Source organism: Chiloscyllium punctatum, chromosome 41 (assembly GCF_047496795.1).
Source record: "Chiloscyllium punctatum isolate Juve2018m chromosome 41, sChiPun1.3, whole genome shotgun sequence".
Classification (NCBI taxonomy): domain Eukaryota; kingdom Metazoa; phylum Chordata; class Chondrichthyes; order Orectolobiformes; family Hemiscylliidae; genus Chiloscyllium; species Chiloscyllium punctatum.
Window position 1 is genome coordinate 68,336,957 of NC_092779.1, and position 19,118 is coordinate 68,356,074.

Genomic DNA, 19,118 nt, shown 5'->3' on the forward strand with positions numbered 1-19,118 from the left:
GTACTGACCCTCTCACAGTGCAGCACTCCCTCAGTGCTGACCCTCTCACAGTGCAGCACTCCCTCAGTACTGACCCTCTGACAGTGCAGCACTCCCTCAGTACAGACCCTCTGACAGTGCAGCCCTCCCTTAGTACTGACCCTCTGCCAGTGCAGCACTCCCTCAGTACTGACCCTCTGACAGTGCAGCACTCCCTCAGTACAGACCCTCTGACAGTGCAGCACTCCCTCAGTACTGACCCTCTGACAGTGCAGCACTCCCTCAGTACGCTTCCTATGACACTGCAGTACTCCCTCAGAACTGACCCTCTGACACTGCAACAGCTCCTTGGCCCTGCGCCCCTGACGGCGCTGCAATCCCTCAGTACTGTCCCTCTGACAGTGCAGCACTCCCTCAGTACTGACACTCTGACAGTGCAGCACTGCCTCAGTCCTGCACTTCTGATAGTCCAGCACCCCCTCAGTATTGACCCTTTGGCAGTGCAGCTCTCCCTCAGTACTGACCCTCTGTAACAAGACTCACTCAGAACTTACACCCTGACCGTGTAGGGCTCCCTCAGTAATGACCCTTTGAGTGTGCATCACTCTCTCAGTACTGACCCTCTGGCAATGCAGCAATCACTCAGTACTGACTGTCCGACACATAGTGTGGAGCTCCCTCAGTACTGACCCCCTCACAGTGCAGTGATCCCTCAGTACTGACCCCCTCACATCGCGGTGATCCCTCAGTACTGATCCCCTCACAGCACGGTGATCCCTCAGAACTAATCCCCTCAGAGTGTGGTGCTCCCTCAGTACTGACCCCCTCACAGCGCAGTGATCCCTCAGTACTAATCCCCTCAGAGTGTGGTGCTCCCTCAGTACTGACCCCCTCACAGCGCGGTGATCCCTCAGTACTAATACCCTCAGAGTGTGGTGCTTCCTCAGTACTAACCCCCTCACAGCGCGGTGATCGCTCAGTACTGACCCCCTCATAGCGCCTTGATCCCTCAGTACTGACCCCCTCACATCGCGGTGATCCTTCAGAACTAATCCCCTCAGAGTGTGGTGCTCCCTCAGTACTGACCCCCCTCACAGCGCGGTGATCGCTCAGTACTAATCCCCTCAGAGTGTGGTGCTTCCTCAGTACTGACCCCCTCACAGCGCGGTGATCCCTCAGTACTGACCCCCTCACAGTGCGGTGATCCCTCAGTACTGACCCCCTCACATCGCGGTGATCCCTCTGTACTAATCCCCTCAGAGTGTGGTGGTCCCTCAGTACTGACCCCCTAACAGCGCGGTGATCCCTCAGTACTAATCCCCTCAGAGTGTGGTGCTCCCTCAGTACTGACCCCCTCACAGCGCGGTGATTGCTCAGTACTAATCCCCTCAGAGTGTGGTGCTCCCTCAGTACTGACCCCCTCACAGCGCGGTGATTGCTCAGTACTAATCCCCTCAGAGTGTGGTGCTCCCTCAGTACTGACCCCCTCACAGCACGGTGATCGCTCAGTACTAATCCCCTCAGAGTGTGGTGCTCCCTCAGTACTGACCCCCTCACAGCGCGGTGATCCCTCAGTACTAATCCCCTCAGAGTGCGGTGCTCCCTCAGTACTGACCCCCTCACAGCACGGTGATCCCTCAGTACTAATCCCCTCAGAGTGCGATGATCCCTCAGTACTGACACCCTCACATCGCGGTGGTCCCTCAGTACTAATCCCTTCAGACTGCGGTGCTCCCTCATTTCTAACCCTTTCACAGTGCAGTGCTCCCTCAGTAGTAACCCTCTCACAGTGCGACACTCTGACAGCATGGCCATCCATTAGAACTAACCGTCAGAGAGTGCGCACTTCATCATTACTGACCCTCTCACTGCACAGCAATCCCTCCATCTGACTCACTGACAATGCAGCACTCCCTCCACACTGATCCTCTGACAATGCTGCACTCCCTCCATACTGACCCTCTGACAATGCTGCACTCCCTCCACACTGATCCTCTGACAATGCTGCACTCCCTCCACACTGATCCTCTGACAATGCTGCACTCCCTCCATACTGATCCTCTGACAATGCCGCACTCCCTCCACACTGACCCTCTGACAATTCTGCACTCCCTCCACACTGACCCTCTGACAATGCTGCACTCCCTCCACACTGATCCTCTGACAATGCTGCACTCCCTCCACACTGATCCTCTGACAATGCTACACTCCCTCCACACTGACCCTCTGACAATGCTGCACTCCCTCCACACTGACCCTCAGACAATACAGCACTCCCTCCATACTGACCCTCTGATAGTGATGCACTCACTCAGTACTAACCCTCTGACAGTGCAGCACTCCCTCAGTACTGACCCTCTGACAGTGCAGCACTCCCTCAGTACTGACCCTCCGACAGTGCAGCACTCCCTCAGTACTGACCCTCTGACAGTGCAGCACTCCCTCAGTACTGACCATCTGACAGTGCAGCACTCCCTCAGTGTTGACCTTCCGACAGTGCAGCACTCCCTCAGCACTGACCTACTTTTTTTCTTTTTCACAGAGTCTTGTGGAAATTTGGAGACATAGGGTTTGCAGATTCTGAGGAAGCATGAGAGAGACACACAAACCAAACCCTGTCTGAAACTCTCTGCAATAGACTATTCAGAGGCACAGAGTCACAGAGATGCACAGCTTGGAAATGGACGCTCCTGTCCAAGTTGTCCATACCAACCAGATATTCTCATCTCATTTCATTCCATTTGCTAGCACTTGGCTGATATCCCTCTAAACCCTTCCTATTCACATACTCATCCTGATACCTTTTAAATGTCGCAATTATCCCAGCCCCCATCACTTCCTCTGGCAGCTACCTGCATGCCCTTGAATAAGTGCTCAAACATTCATACTGTCGATACAAACTCTAATAAACACCAACCTACGAAAGGATATCATTGTCATTTTCAACCGACCCTTAGCTTATTCATTACGCTGATTTCAACAGAGGTAAAGAAACAGAGTTAGTGACCATCCACCGTCACCCTGTTATAAAACTTATTTCCAAATGTGGCTTGTGTGTGATTCCCACCCCCTCTAATAGTTGCCTGGAAGGTGGGGGTGGGGTGTACTCTCTTGCTGCAGTCCTTGGGTGTCCCACAGTGATGTTCGGGAGGGAGCTCCAGGAGTTTGACCTGAACCATGTAAAGAGCTCTCTTACTGGAGTGCCCTTTTTAAAGTTGGGAAGTTATTATAGACCAGGAGGACCCGAGAGCTGCTGTCTTGTCAGAGAGAGAGGACTGGTGGGTCACACACCTCAGGTGAGGGGAGAGGTTGAGAAGCTGGGGCCTTCATGGTAATTTCAGACATGTTAGAGATTGAACTAACAATGTTGGCATCACGAACCTGTTAGCTGTGGTAACTGACCCCCCTTTGTAGCAGAGGGATTCAATCCCTTGAACAGAGCAAGCTTGAGAATTCAACACTAAAATCAATCTGTACGGACGCACTAGAGACCCGAAACATCAATACAGAGATTGCTGAAGAAGCTCAGCATGTCCGGCAGCATCTCTGAGGGGAGAGGGAGAAAGAGACAGAGAGAGAGTTCACCTTTCAATCCAGTGATTTCTGCGGGAAAGTTCCTTCAGAACAGACCGTTTTGAGGAAGGGTCACTTGACAAAGGCACTTCACAAAAATCCTGATCAATGTAACTTTGTGATGTTAGTTCAGAAGGAACAGCTCAGACCTAACATTTCGGTGTGCCTGTGTTCTGTATCTGTTCTCCCATGTAGCCCGCCCTCCGAATACAATACCTTACACAGCCTTAAACCTGTTTGTCAACTTTCAGCAGAAGCAGCCTCAGGGCATTGAACACAGACTGAATTACTCAGTGACACTTGGATCAGGTCATGTTCTCAAGTAAACAGATGGTGGGGAAATTCAGCACAATTCAGCAGGTAGCAACGCTGAAGAGAGAGAGAGGAACAATTCGCACTCCAAGTGACTCTTCCTCAAAACGGTCTGTTCTGAAGGAACTTTCCCGCAGAAATCACTGGATTGAAAGGTGAACTCTCTCTCTGTCTCTTTCTCCCTCTCCCTTCAGCGATGCTGCCGGACATGTTTAGCTTCTTCAGCAATCTCTGTATTGATGTTTCAGGTCTCTAGTGCGTCCGTACATATTGATTTTAGTGTTGAATTCTCAAGCTTACTCTATTAAAGGGATTGAATCCCTCAGCTACAAAGGGGGGGTCAGTTACCATAGCTAACAGGTTCGTGATGCCAATATTGTTGGTTCAATCTCTATCATGTCTGAAATGACCATGAAGGCCCCAGCTTCTCAACCTCTCCTCTCACCTGAGGTGTGTGACCCACCAGTCCTCTCTCTCTGACAAGACAGCAGCTCTCGGGTCCTCCTGGTCTATAATAACTTCCCAACTTTAAAAAGGACACTCCAGTAAGAGAGCTCTTTACATGGTTCAGGTCAAACTCCTGGAGCTCCCTCCCTAACATCACTGTGGGACACCCAAGGACTGCAGCAGGAGAGTACACCTCACCCCCACCTTCCAGGCAACTATTAGAGGGTGTGGGAATCACATACAAGCCACATTTGAAAATAAGTTTTATAACAGGGTGACGGTGGATGGTCACTAACTCTGTTTCTTTACCTCTGTTCAAATCAGCGTAATGAAGAAGCTCAGGGTCAGTTGAAAATGACAGAGGGTCAGTACTGAGGGAGCACCATACTGTCAGAGGGTCAGCACAGAGGGAGCGCCATACTGTCAGAGGGTCAGCACAGAGGGAGCGCCATACTGTCAGAGGGTCAGCACAGAGGGAGTGCCACACTGTCAGAGGGTCAGCACAGAGGGAGCACCATACTGTCAGAGGGTCAGCACAGAGGGAGTGCCACACTGTCAGAGGGTCAGCACAGAGGGAGCACCATACTGTCAGAGGGTCAGCACAGAGGGAGTGCCACACTGTCAGAGGGTCAGTACAGAGAGAGTGCCACACTGTCAGAGGGTCAGTACAGAGGGAGTGCCACACTGTCAGAGGGTCAGTACAGAGAGAGTGCTACACTGTCAGAGGGTCAGTACAGAGAGAGTGCTACACTGTCAGAGGGTCAGTACAGAGGGAGTGCCACACTGTCAGAGGGTCAGCACAGAGGGAGTGCCACACTGTCAGAGGGTCAGTACAGAGAGAGTGCTACACTGTCAGAGGGTCAGCACAGAGGGAGTGCCACACTGTCAGAGGGTCAGTACAGAGAGAGTGCTACACTGTCAGAGGGTCAGCACAGAGGGAGTGCCACACTGTCAGAGGGTCAGCACAGAGGGAGTGCCACACTGTCAGAGGTCAGTACAGAGAGAGTGCCACACTGTCAGAGGGTCAGCACAGAGGGAGTGCCACACTGTCAGAGGGTCAGTACAGAGAGAGTGCCACACTGTCAGAGGGTCAGTACAGAGAGAGTGCTACACTGTCAGATGGTCAGTATTGAGGCACTGCTGGACTGTCAGAGGTGCAGGACCGAGCCAGAGGGTTAGTACTGAGGGAGTGCTACACTGTCAATGGGTCAGTACTGAGGGACCACAGCGATGTGAGGGGGTCAGTACTGAGGGATCACCGCGCTGTGAGGGGGTCAGTACTGAGGGATCACCGCGCTGTGAGGGGGTCAGTACTGAGGGATCACCGCGCTGTGAGGGGGTCAGTACTGAGGGATCACCGCACTGTGAGGGGGTCAGTACTGAGGGATCACCGCACTGTGAGGGGATTAGTACTGAGGGATCACCGCACTGTGAGGGGGTCAGTACTGAGGGAGCACCACACTATGTGTCGGACAGTCAGTACTGAGTGATTGCTGCATTGCCAGAGGGTCAGTACTGAGAGAGTGATGCACACTCAAAGGGTCATTACTGAGGGAGCGCTACACAGTCAGTGTGTCAGTTCTGTGGGAGTGTTGTTACAGAGGGTCAGGACTGAGGGAGTGCTGGACTATCAGAAGTGCAGGACTGAGGCAGTGCCGCACTATCAGAATGTCAGTACTGAGGGAGTTCTGCTCTGTCGGAGGGTCAGTACTGAGAAAATGCCACGTTATCGGAGGGTCAGTACCGAGGGAGTGCTGCACTGTAGAAATGTCAGTGCTGAGGGAATGCTATTGTGTCAGAATTTCATTTCTGAGGGTGTGCTGCAGTGTCAAAGGACCAGTGCTGAGGGATTGCAGCACTGTCAGAGTGTCAGTACTGAGGGATTGCAGCACCGTCAGGGGCCAAGGGGCTGTTGCAGTGTCAGAGGGTCAGTTCTGAGGGAGTATTGAATGATCAGAGGATGCGCCTGTCTTAAAGTCAGTATGAAGGTGCGCCACACTGTGGGAGGGTCAGTGTACGTGCAATGCTTCACTGTCAGTACAGAGGGTCAGTACAGAGGGAGTGCCGCAGTGTCATAGGAACAGTACTGAGGGGAGTCTCACTGTCAGAGGGCCAATACCAAGGGAGTGCTGCACTGTCAGAGGGTCAGTACTGAGGGAGTGCTGCACTGTCAGAGGGTCAGTACTGAGGGAGTGCTGCACTGTCAGAGGATACTACTGCAGGAGTGCTGCGCTATCAGGGGGTCAGTAATGGGGAATAGCTGCAATGTCAGAGGGTCAATCTGGGGGCAGTGCTGCACTGTGAGAAGGTCATTACTGAGGGAGCGCTGCACTGACAGAGGATCATTACTGAGGGAGCGCTACACTGACAGAGGATCATTACTGAGGGAGTGCTACACTGTCAGAGGATCATTACTGAGGGAGTGCTGCACTGTCAGCGCATCAGTCTGGGGGATACCTGCATTGTAAGAGAGTCAGGACTGATTGAGTGCCACACTATCAGATGGGCTGAATGGCCTAATTTCTGCTCCCATAGCTTGTGGCCTAAGAGGAATATCTGAAATTGTTCAGTATATTTCTGCCTCTGCTTCCTACATACCCTGCTCAGCAATGATTCCCACGTTCAGATTCCAGAGACTGTGTTCAAACAGACCGTCTTCATTTGGTTACCACCCTCTTTTCCCAGTGTTGGAGTTTCTGTTTCGTGTGATTGACCTGCCAGCTCAAAGGGATATTTTCATGCTGCAGGGCTGAGGTTTATTCCTCAGCTTCTGTGTGCTCATCCCAAATGAATCCCACTGTCCCACACTCATCACAGTCGTGTGTTCCTTATTTCTGAGTTTCCCAATGCTAATCCACATCCAGACTGACATCCCACACTCCTCCAAATCGTATCACAGGCTAATTGCCTGGGAGAAAGGAATGCTAAGAGGGGAAATAGAATTCTGAATGGACCTTACAGTGACATTAAGGGTGAATTGATAATGACAGAAACACAGTGAGAATTTGTGCATGGACCCAGAGGCTACAGTGAATGGATTCATTTTGTCAATGCTCATTGGGACAGGGTTGGTATGAAATCGTGAAGATGCTCTGTGATACAATTAAATGAATGAGCATATATATAGAGAGAGATGGTTCTGAGTGGTCTGGTCTTCTTACAACCCAATAAATCTCCAAAGACGGTGGAAATGTATCTCAGTTTACCGAATGAGGTGATGGAGGAAGTAGCAGGTACACTTGCAAACATTTTCAAATCCCCTCTGGCCACAAGAGAGGTGTCGTCGGACTGACCATGTGGTACTGTTATTCAAGAAGGAGCATGGGATATACCAGGCAGCTACAGGCCAGTCAGGCTAATACCGTGGGTGGGACGTCTGTTGGAAGCAATTTTGGGAGATAGAATTAATCAGCATTTAAAGAGACTGGAGTTCATGAAGACCAGTCAGAATGGTTGTGTTAAGTGGAGGTCAGGTCTTACCAATGGGATTGCACTTTTTAAGGAGGTGACCAGGTGTGTAAAAAGGTGCAACACTTTCCTGTCGCCTGCTTGGAGGTCAGTAAGGCTTTTTATCAGGATCCATACTGGAAACTATAGTGAACATAAAACCTCAAGATCCAAGGAATTTGGTGCAGAATGCTGAGTGGCAGGAAGCAGACAGTGATGGCCCAATTAGAAATCTCTGTCTGCTCATGTCTCACTGTTGGGGTCTTGCTGATGTGGTTGATAGAAAAGGTTTAGATTTGAATGGTGGAGGGTTAATCATTGGGTTCATGAATGATATGAAGATTGGTTGGGTGATAAATACTGAGGAGGATAGCCTTAGATTACAGAAGGATGGAGATGGCCTTGTCAGATGGACCGATCAGTGGCAACGGGTGAGGTGCCTGAAGACTGGAGGGTGATTAATGATGGGCCATTATTGAAGTAAGGCTGCAAGGAACAGCCATTGAACTATGGAGCTGTGAGCCTGATGGCAGTGGGGGGTAAGCTGTTGGAGGGCATTCTGAGAGACAACTTACATGGATTTGGAAAAGCAAGAATTGATTAGGGATGGTCAGCATGGCTTGTGGAAATGGTTTATCCAACTTGATAGAGGTTTTGAAGGGTTGACTGAGAAGATAGATGAGAAAGTTTCACATGGGAGACTGGTTAGTAAAAGGTTAGATGACATGACATCCAGGGAGAGAGAACAGCACGGTGCCGCAGTGGTTAGCACTGCTTCCTCACAGCACCAAGGATGCAACTTTGATTCTAGCTCCCAGCCACTGTCTGTGTGGAGTTTACACATTCTCCCTGTATCTGTGGGTTTCCTCTGGGTGTTCCGGTTTCTACCCACAATCCAAATATGTGCTGGTTAGGTGGGGTGGCCATGGGAAATGCAACATTACAGGGATAGAATAGAGAGTGTGAGTGTAGGTGGGATGCTTTTCAGACGGCCGATGTGGACCTGATGGGCCGAATGGCCTGATTTTACACTGTAGGAATTCAATGATTAATCAAGAGACCCAATAATGTTCTGAGGATCAGGGCTCCAATCTTGGACTGCGGTGGATGTCGGTCCTTACAATCTGAAGGGGTTTGTGGATAAATGCAGTCTGAGAGTTGGGCTGGGCTGTGTTCTGAGGTGTTAAGGGTGTGAATATTTTGTGGAGGTACTGTATGAGGGGCATTGTGGGTATACACAATAGAGTGGTGCTTTCTGAGGTATGAGGGAGCACTGTCTGGTGGTACAAGGTGCAGAATGTAGGAAGGTACAGATACACTTCCCTGATCATTCCCTCAGGGTCCGCAAGGCACACTGGTGTCGCAATTTGGGATGGAGGCCACGTCCATTTTAGAAGATTCAGATCTTTTTGAACAAACATTGAAAGATAACATCACCATGTGTCTTAAACATGGATTGGAGGAAAACTGTTGTCAATGTATGGTCACTTGTAGCTTGGAGACTCTCTAGAAAAGCAGGCACCCAAACAGACCAACGCTGTCGATGCAAGACGTGGTGCACAGGAAGATCCAACAAGTCATTTGCAGTTGCTGTCTGTCTCCCTACAGCAGTCATCATGCGAGATCAGGGTTTAGTCCTAGGAGAAGTAATCTCTCCATCGAACCTTCCTCCATGTTTGTACAGTAATCGTGGTTGTGTGTGTGTATCTCTGTGTGTGAGAGAGAGACAGAGAGCGAGTGTCTGTCTGTGTGTGAGAGAGAGAGTGCATGTGTGTGTATCTCTGTGTGTCTGTGTGTGTGAGAGAGGGATTATGTGTTTATGTATGTGTCTGTCTGAGTGTGTGTTTGTGTGCGTGTGTGTGTGTGAGAGAGGAATGTGTGTGTGTGTTTGAGGAAGTCAGAGTGTGTTTGAAAGAGAGTGTGTGTTTGTATGTATGTGTGTGAGAGGAATGTGTGTGTGAGAGAGAGAGGAATGTGTGTGTATATGTTTGAGAGTGTGTGTTTGGGAGAGTGAGTGTCTGTGAGAGTGTGTGTGTGTGTGTGTGTGTGTGTGTGTGTGTCTGTGTGTGTGTCTGTGTGTGTCTGTGACACAAAGGAGACACAAAGGTGCAAAATCCTAGAGAGGGGGCAGCTGCAAAGTCTGATCCCACCGATCTCACTGCTTCCCACTCCCATGAGAGCTCTTATGTATATTTCTGTGTACCCAGCTGTCTCTCCCACATTTTTCCTTCACTCCCTATCTCACAACATCCTTCATATCTCTGCCCTGTTGACATTTCCCTGCAGATTCCCTTCCTCCAACACTCTGCCCCATTGTCACCCCATCATGTTTTTCAGGAATGTTTAATCATTCAATCTTCCCCAAAACCAACACCTTGCTCATCTCTCTCTGCATCTTTCTCTCAGCTCTGGGGGATCTTGCCTTTCTTGTCTCTAAATCATTCTCATTGCATCACAGCAGCCCCCCCCACCCCCACCCCTCAACTCTCTCAGCTCTATGCTGCTGCTGCAACTCCCCCCTCTCTCTCTCTCTCTCTCTCTCTGTCCTATATCTCTCCCTGGGATTTCTCTCTTGCTGTCTATTTGAACTTCACTCCCTGTCTTTGCCTCCCCTTTTCCCCCTCAAATCTGTCTGACATTGTATTTCTCTTCCTAGGGTTTTACTATCTCTCTCTCCTTTTCTCTCTCTGCCTCTCTCCTGCTCTTTTTCAGTTCTTCTCACTTTCTCTCCCACCCTCTGCCTGCCTGTCTTTCTCGTGTTCTCTCCCTCCCTCTCACTGTCTGTCTACCCATCTCTCTTTCTCTCTTGTCGTTTCTCTCCCTCTGTCTCCCTAGACCCCTGTCCCAGTAACTGGGAAAGGGACATTGGGAAGAGTTTGTCTCTGTCTCGCTGGATGTTGTACAGTTAATGCAGGGGATCAACCTTTTCCTGGTCTCTCCCGAATGTTACCTCGACTGTGGGGAGGGGGTTAGTGTAAGGGACATAAAAGGACTTTTCTCATTGAGTCTGAAATGAAGAAAAAGAGAAGGGAAGGGTGACAAAAAGAGAAAGAGAGAGATGGAGAGAGTGGGGATGGAGAAATTGAGGAGAGAGAGAGATGGGGAGTGAGAAACAGGGAGAGGAAGAAGGACACATATGAAGGGAGAGCGACAGTGTGTGCAGCTGGGGAATGGTTGCAGAGTGGGATCTTTCTGTGCATGACAGCAGTCAGTCAAAAGGTGTGTTAGTCTCTGCACCATGTCCTCCAGCCCAGGAGCTGTGGGTCTACATGGGAAGGGGGAGATTGGGAGACAAGGGGGGAGTGGGACAGCCAGAGATGGGGGACTGTTTGATGGGGTTTTGGGGTTGGTGGAGAAAGGAGGGGCTGCTGTGAGAGAGAGAGAGAGATTGAGGGAGGGACAGCATGAGACACAAAGTCTGAGACAGGATGGAGAAGAGGTGTTCAAAGTTTGGGAGAAGATTTGTAGCTCGGGTGCTCATTGTTGTGGTTCTGTTCGCCGAGCTAGGAATTTATGTTACAGACGTTTCGTCCCCTGTCACATCGACCTGGACCCAATATACCGGCTACTGCAGCGGACAGCTGGAACTGACAACCGGAAGCAGCAGAGACAGGCCACTATACATGTCAGAGGAAACATCACAGAAGCGCTTCACAGGAGGCTCCCAAACACTGAGGATGTCACCTAGACAGGGGATGAAACGTCTGTAACACAAATTCCCAACTCGGTGAACAGAACCATAACACGGAGAAGAGGTTTCCACAGAAAGGATAGTCAGTGAGGCCATTCAGGGGACAATCCTGAGGATCCTGAACAGGACCAAGATCATTTAATGGGGGAGGGGGGAATGGGCAGAAAGGACTCCATCTGTGATACAAGCCTTCTATAATTCTGGGACTGGGATCTTGCTGTGCATTAAAACAGCCACAGGCCAGTCAGTCAACCCAAACTCATTTACCTGTGTGAGAAAGTGAGGACTGCAGATGCTGGAAAGTCAGAGTTACAAAGTGAGGAGCTGGGGAAGCCCAGCGGGTCAGCCAGGAGAGTCGATGGTTCTGGCCTGACCTGCTTGGCTTTTCCAGCTCCGCACTTTTCCACTCAACTCCCTCTGCCCCAGGGAGTGGGGCTCACAGCAATGTTGGGGGGACAGCAAAATATTTGAGGGGGGGGGGGCACAGTTGGTGAGGCAATTATTTGGGAGGGAAGGCATTTGGGAAAGGGGATAAATTTGGGAGGACAGTGAAAATGAGGGGCATAGTATTTTTGAGGGGGTACAAAATTGGATGAGATCTTTTAGGTCTGAAATAGCGAAAAACAGAAAGGGAGAGTGAGAAAAAGAGACATAGAGATGGAGAGAGTGGGGATGGAGAAGGGGATCGGAGAAAGATAGGCAGAGAGAGACAAGGAGAGGGAGAGAGTGAGAGAAAGAGTGTGTATGTGAGAGAGAGAGACAGACAGACAGACAGAAGGACAGAGAGAGAGGGGACAGAGAGAGGGAGAGAAGGGGAAGTCAGACTAAGACTAACGAGTTAAACCATGGACAGACTGAAGGGGTGACACTTGTTATTCCAGTTGGTTCCAACTCTCTCTCTCAATTGATTTTCACATTCCCTCTCTCCCATGCCCCTGGGGTTTGCTTCAGCCTGTCTCTCTCTCTCTCCCTCTCTCTCTGGTTCTGCCTCTGGGTCTGTGAAACTGTTTTCTCTTGCCCTCTCTCTCTCTGGATGGTCAGATGGTCTCTGTCTCTTGCCATGCTGGTCTCCTCAGAAGGTCTTCAGAGATTCAGGCAATCAGTCTGCAGATAAACCCTGTTTTTGTTCATTTCTAGATGGTTTTCCGGAACTTTCTATCGTTCCGGCCAATTAGGAGAATCTGTTAATAGTTTGAAGCATTGCCAATCATTGGGATGGCTTGTTGCTGTTAGTTTCTTTGTGTAGCAGGAGCCGGTGCCTTCCTGTCTGGGTCCTCATTTGTTTGGTAGATACGTCTGTCCAGAATAACTGTTACCTTTTACATTATGCAGTGTTTGCGCTGTGCCTGGTGTGCGGGTTTTGTGATTTGGGAGATTTCCTTGGCCAATACACCTTGGCTGTCTCTCTGTGTTTTAACCAGGAGTTTGTGACATCTCCCCCAACTCATCCACTTGAAAGGAAAGAAAAGAAGCTTATGCAATAAATTACAAACCTAATTTTAAAAGCTGGTTATGCTTGTTGTCAGAGTAGCCAGCTGTCTGTGCAAAAGCCATTATGTACGTTTTCCAAACCGATGGTCTTATAGCTTCACTTGAAGGTTGCCACTGATGATGCTACCCCGCCAGGTAACGAAACGTCTGGATATCAAACCTATCACCGAGCAAACCTACACCCTAAGTCTTAGAGCTGATAAGTGATATCATAAAATCTTGAGAGAACAGAATCAGACCGTTCGGCCCATTGAGTCCACAATGACCCTCTGAAGCGAATCCAACTCAGACCCACTCCCCCCAAAATATCCCTGAAACCCTGCATTTCCTATGGCTATTCCAGCTAGCCCGAATATCCCTTGACAAAATGGGCAATTTAATATGGCCAATCTGTCGTAATGGCAACTTCAGACAGGCAATCAATACTGGGCCCAGCCAGGAACACTCAAACACTGCAAATGAATGAAACTAAGGTGATCACCCGGGGAGTTCCATCTACCTTCCAGCCCCTGGGGGTGTGTCCAAGCATTATTCACCATGATCGTACCCATCTGTTACAGCCTGCAATCCTAACCACCGGTATCCCGAGATATATCAAGGTGAGTGCGGTTAGGACCACAGCCAATGTGAGAGGAGCCGAATTCTTGGATAACAGGCTATGGGAATGTCATGGTATGACCTGTTCCTTCCCATTTACGTAAGTATGGTCCCTGTCAATGTTCCCTCTATCTCTACAGTAAGTGGGAGGTAATCATGATAGCCCATCCAAATATCTTTTTTATACAACTCCGATAATTTGGACTTCATCCTACCTTTGGTCAATTGGGTTAAATAGAATCTCTCATACCAAGCCCAGGTGTTCCACCGAGAGTGTCCTTACAGCTGTTATTAACCCAGCCCTTGATGAGCTGCTGTCACTGACAGTGAGAGAACTTGGTGTGGGTGTTCTCCTGGAACAAATATTTATTCTGTTTGTCACTAACCCGGGATGGGACTTTCCCTTGGCTGGCCTGCCTGAGCTCCTCCCTCAGCTGTTCCATCATCCCGTTACTGCACAGGGTGTGGTTTTACTGCTCACCATAATCTCTGATTGGGCCGTGGATGATCTGGTTAATCGTGTTGGCCTGACCCTCCAGTTTGGTCACTAAGTGATGGTTAGCCTGATTTTCCACGAATTGTCCCATGGTCTCCTCTGGGTTTTCTGTATTCAGTCTTTCTCAGGCTCATTAGAGAGTTGTTGGGTCAGGATCCTGAGTTTATTCTCCAAATTAGCCAAGTCAGGTGTACTGACCTGTAACACTCCTGCCCTGGGGGTGGACTCGTATACTGTGGCTAAATCATTAAGGAGTTCCCTTTTCTTTTGTCTGTTAATTACTTTTCTGTGTTCTGTGTTTTCCCTCAATTTTCCCTGTCCTTTGTCCCATTATCCTGTGGGTCAGTTGGGAACATGATTATTTTAATGGGGAAGGACACCAATGTGATTACTGTATCCCTGATACATTCATTATGATTAGTGTCAGGTTGTGATAAATGTTCGTGAACAAGGAATTCCCTGTGAGTTTAATGCCCAGTCCATTGCGAGAGCCTCGTATGTGTGGGACAAGCTGGAGGAGGAGCCTTCCCTCCTGGTCACAGCCTGTTTTTAATTTTGTTTCTGAGGAATCCTCCCTGGTGGACTTCCTGGGATATTACTGTCTGAAAATGACCCCGAGTCCAGGCAGGGATCTTGGTATCCTACTACCATGCACCCATTCTCGGGGAAACCCTAACAATCGCTTCTGATCCCTGAGCTCCTGTAACACAATGTGGAAATCCCTAAAGTCTATTTCATATTCAGCAATTAATTAGCAGAGAGCCCAAGCCTCATTACGGGCACGATTTTGGGTCGAATCCCAGGTGTCCCTCCTCCTTTCTGAGACATGGGAGACAAAGGGTCGGGCCCAGTTTCTCATCGCTAAGAGAGGTGCAGGTCATATCCCCAAAAATCCAGACAAATTGGAACTAGAGTCTCTGGGTGAAGTTGACAGGGGGGAGGGGGGAGCATTCCCCTGGTTGTTGTTCTGCAGTTATGTAGCGCCTCTGCAGGATATGCCTTATCCTGCCCTCGAGCAGTGAGGATCACTGTCTTCATCTCATCATGGATACCCCTCCCTAGCTGTTGGCCCTCAGGGAGGGCTGAATGGCCTGCTGGACTAAGGCACATGGCGATTCATTTGGTTTGCTCCTCAGCGTCCACTCTGTGTATGACAGACTGTCAGTCAGTATCTGTGACAGAGACGGGATCTTTTTGGTGCTGCCCACCAGCTGGGTGCCTGGAATGGCTGTTGTGTACGGAGTGAGACCATAAGCTGCTTTACACTGGGTAACCACAGGATTCATGGACTCTGAGTTCGGTTGTGGGTCAGGGCTGGGGGCAAAAGTTGCAGTTACCTGGGAGACAGGCAGTGGGAGTCCCCATCTGTGAGCGGGTGTGGATGTGTCAGTGTGGGGCCTGTCGTTATCTCCCTGGGGAGGTAGAACCCCAAAGGCACACATTATCCCATTCTGGGAGGGGTCCTAGTTCCCTAGGGAATGTATTTGCTCCTGACACCCCCTACTAGGGCCTGATGTGTGTTGTTCCGTGTTGTAGGTGTACAGGACCCATGCAGCTGCTTGGAGCTCATACACTGTCCTTCCAGATTGTCAATGTAACCTGAGGCTGCCTCCCCATCCCCAGAGACCCTCCTTTCACTGGATTGGGCTCTTCCCAATTGGAACTGGAGTAGTCCCATGTGGGTGAGATTTTCCTGCAACGTTCTGTCCTGCTCAATGTGTCAGAGACCTAGCTCTGTCACAGCCTGTAGGTTTCCCTGGGGTGACCGGATCCCAGATGTCTTATCCCAGCCGGGGGTCCTCTAGGCTATCGGCAGTGGAGTGAGCTTTCCAGCTTCCTTCCCCAGCTTCTCTATGGGCATCTCACCACAGCTCCTGTACCAGGAATCCTTCACTGCAAGGCCAGGCTGGCTTCCTGCCAAATTCTACAGGACTGTTTCACATTTGTACCAGCTCGTGTTCATGTTGCTTTGGCCGCTTCTGGATGATGGGACACTTAGGTATGTTCATAGAATTCTACAGCATGGAGACAGGCTCTTTGGCCCAAACTGGTCCATCCACACTAACCCCGTTTCCCTGCACTTGGCCCATATCCTTCCAATACTTTCCTCTCCATGTATTTGTCCAAGTGCATTTTAAATGTTCTTAAATTTATCCTCCTCGACCACTTGCACTGGTAGTTCATTCCGTATGTGTACCACCCTCTGGGTAAAAGCATTGTCCCTCAGGTTCCCTTTTAATCTTCCTCTTTCACCTTAAAACGATGCCCTTTCATCCTTGATTCCCCAAGCCTTGGATAAAGACTGAGTGTATTCACCCTATCCATGCCTCCCATGATCTTATACACCTCTATAAGGACACGCCTCAGTCTCCTACACATGAAATAAAATGTCCTTGCTTGTCCAACCTCTCTCTATATCTGTCTAGTTGAGTTCTGGCAACATCCTTGTAAGTTTCTTCTGCTCTTTTTCCAGTTCAATAACATCCACTCGATAGCAATGTGGGCAAAACTGAACACAATACTCCAAGTGCGGCCTCACCAATATCCTGCACAACTACAACAGAACTGACCAACTTCGATATTCCATGCCCTGACTGATGAAGTGCCCAGTGTGCCAAAAGCCTTCTTCACTGCCCTGTCTCCCTGAGTTCAGAGAGCCGTGCTCCTGGAATCCAAGGTCCCTCTGTTCCACCACACTCCTTCAGGCCCTACCATGAAACCCCTGTCTTGATGTGACTTTCCAAAATGCTAGATCTCACACTTGTCTATTTTAAACTCCATTTGCCGTTTCTCAGCCCAATTCCCCAGCTGATCAAGGCCATGTTGCAATTGCTGAGAACTTTCCTCACTTACATTAGTATAATCTGAAAACTTTCTAATCATGCCTTAAACATCCTCATCCAAATCATTGATATAGATAACAAACAGTAATGGGCCTAGCACTGACAAGCTCAGTGGCACAATGGATCAGTGGTTAGCACTGCTGCCTTACAGCACTGTCGATCTGGGTTCAATTCCAACCTCACAGGATGCTCTGTGTGGTTAGATCCTGTTCGGGTTAGATTGCGTACAGTATGGAAACAGGCCATTTGGCCCAACAAACCACACCAACCTGCTGAAGAGTAACCCACCCAGAGCCATTCTCCCGACCCAACATTTACCCTTAACGAATGCACCTAGCAATATGGACAATTTAGCCTGGTCAATCCATCTGACCTGCGCATTTTTGGAATGGGGAGGAAACGGGACCACCCAAAGGAAACCCACGCAGACACAGGGAGAATGTGCAAACTCCACACAGTCACCCGAGGCTGGGGTCGAACCCGGGTCCCTGGCGCGGTGAGGCAGCAGTGCCAACCACTGTGCCACCATGCCACACCAACTGAGTTTGTACGTTCTCACCATGTCTGCGTGGGTTTCCGCTGGGTGCACCAGTTTCCTCCCACAGTCCAAAGATCTGCAGGTCAAGTAAATTGGCAATGCTCAATTGCCGAGAATGTTCATGGATGTGTAAGTAAGTTGCATTAGTCAGGGGTAAATGTAGAGTACACATTCCACAGAGGAGGGATTCTATGATTCTATGACCGCTGAGGCACACCACTAGTCACAGGCCTCCCGTCTGACTGTTACCCTCTGCTTCCTACCATCAAGCCAATTGTGTACTCAGCTTGCCAACGCCCCCTGGATTCCATGCGATCTAACCTTCCAGAGCAAGGTACCATGTGGAATCTTATCAAATGCCTTCTTGAAATCTGTAGAGTCTACATGTACTGGCCTGCCCTCGTCAAACTTCCTGATCGCTTCAAAAAAGAACGCTGACAAATTTGTGAGGCATGGTCTCCCATGCACAAGGCTTTGCTGACTACTCCCAATCAAATGTATTTCCAAATGCATGTCTATCTAATCTCTCAGCATCTTCTCAAGTAACTTACTTACCACGGATCTTATGTTTACTGATCGATCGTTCCCAGGTTTATCTTTGCAGCCCTTCTTGAATAAGGGCGCAACATATGCTCTCTTTCAGGCTTCCGTGGCTAACGGTGAGGCAAAAAGATCAGCAGGGACCCCACAAGTACTTCCCTCGCCTCTTGAGGTGCCGTTGGATATGTTTGGTCAGATCCAGGAGATTTATCCACCTTCATACATTCTAATGCATTCAACACATCCTCTCCTGTGATATGGTCTGACCCCAAGAGATCATCACTAACTTTCCCAAGTTCCCAAGCCTTCATGTCCTTCCCCAAGGTCAACACAGAGGAGAAATAACTCCTGCGATTCTGCACACACATGTCCACTTTGGTCCTTGAAGGGTCCTATTTTCTCTCTAGTTATTCTTTTTTGCCTTGGGAGGGGGAGATTGCAGTGTTGGGTAGGGATCAGTCAGGGAGGGGGTGAGTGCTGTGTTGGGTAGGGATCAGTCAGGGAGGAGGAGATTGCAGTGTTGGGTAGTGATCAGTCACACGGCTGTGTCCCTCAGCCCCCTACTGTACTCCCTGTACACACATGGCTGTGTCCTCAGCCCCCTACTGTACTCCCTGTACACACATGGCACTGTCCCTCAGCCCCCCACTGTACTCCCTGAATACACACAGCTGTGTCCCTCAGCCCCCTACTGTACTGTACTCCCTGTACACAAACGGCTGTGTCCCTCAGCAGTGCATTGATCTATAAACCCAGACGAGATATCTGTCCAGGACGGGGAGCTGTGCAGACCACAGCTGTGCTTGATCTATAAACCCAGACTAGATATCTGTTTAGGGCAGAGAGCTGTGCAGAACACAGCAGTGCATTGATCAATAAATCCAGATTGGATATCTGTCTAGGACGGGGAGCTGTGCAGACCGCAGCAGTGCATTGATCTATAAACCCAGACTAAATATCTGTCCAGGACGGGGAGCTGTGAAGACCGCAGCAGTACATTGATCTATAAACCCAGACTAGATATCTGTCCAGGACGGGGAGCTGCGCAGACCACAGCAGTGCACTGATATATAAACCCAGACGAGATATCTGTCCAGGACGGGGAGCTGTGCAGACCACAGCAGTGCATTGATCTATAAACCAGAACTCGATATCTGTCCAGCA

At 49.7% G+C, this 19,118-nt stretch overlaps 1 long non-coding RNA gene across 1 annotated transcript in view; it reads left to right on the top strand.

Annotated features, from left to right (window-relative positions):
- Window positions 1-3,963: 3,963 nt before the first annotated feature.
- The window catches only part of LOC140465098 (uncharacterized), a 74,348-nt gene continuing 59,193 nt past the window's right edge, over window positions 3,964-19,118 (top strand). Inside the window, exon 1 of the long non-coding RNA XR_011955101.1 lies at window positions 3,964-4,019. This is a non-coding gene — a long non-coding RNA (uncharacterized lncRNA). The remainder of the gene's footprint in view (window positions 4,020-19,118) is intronic.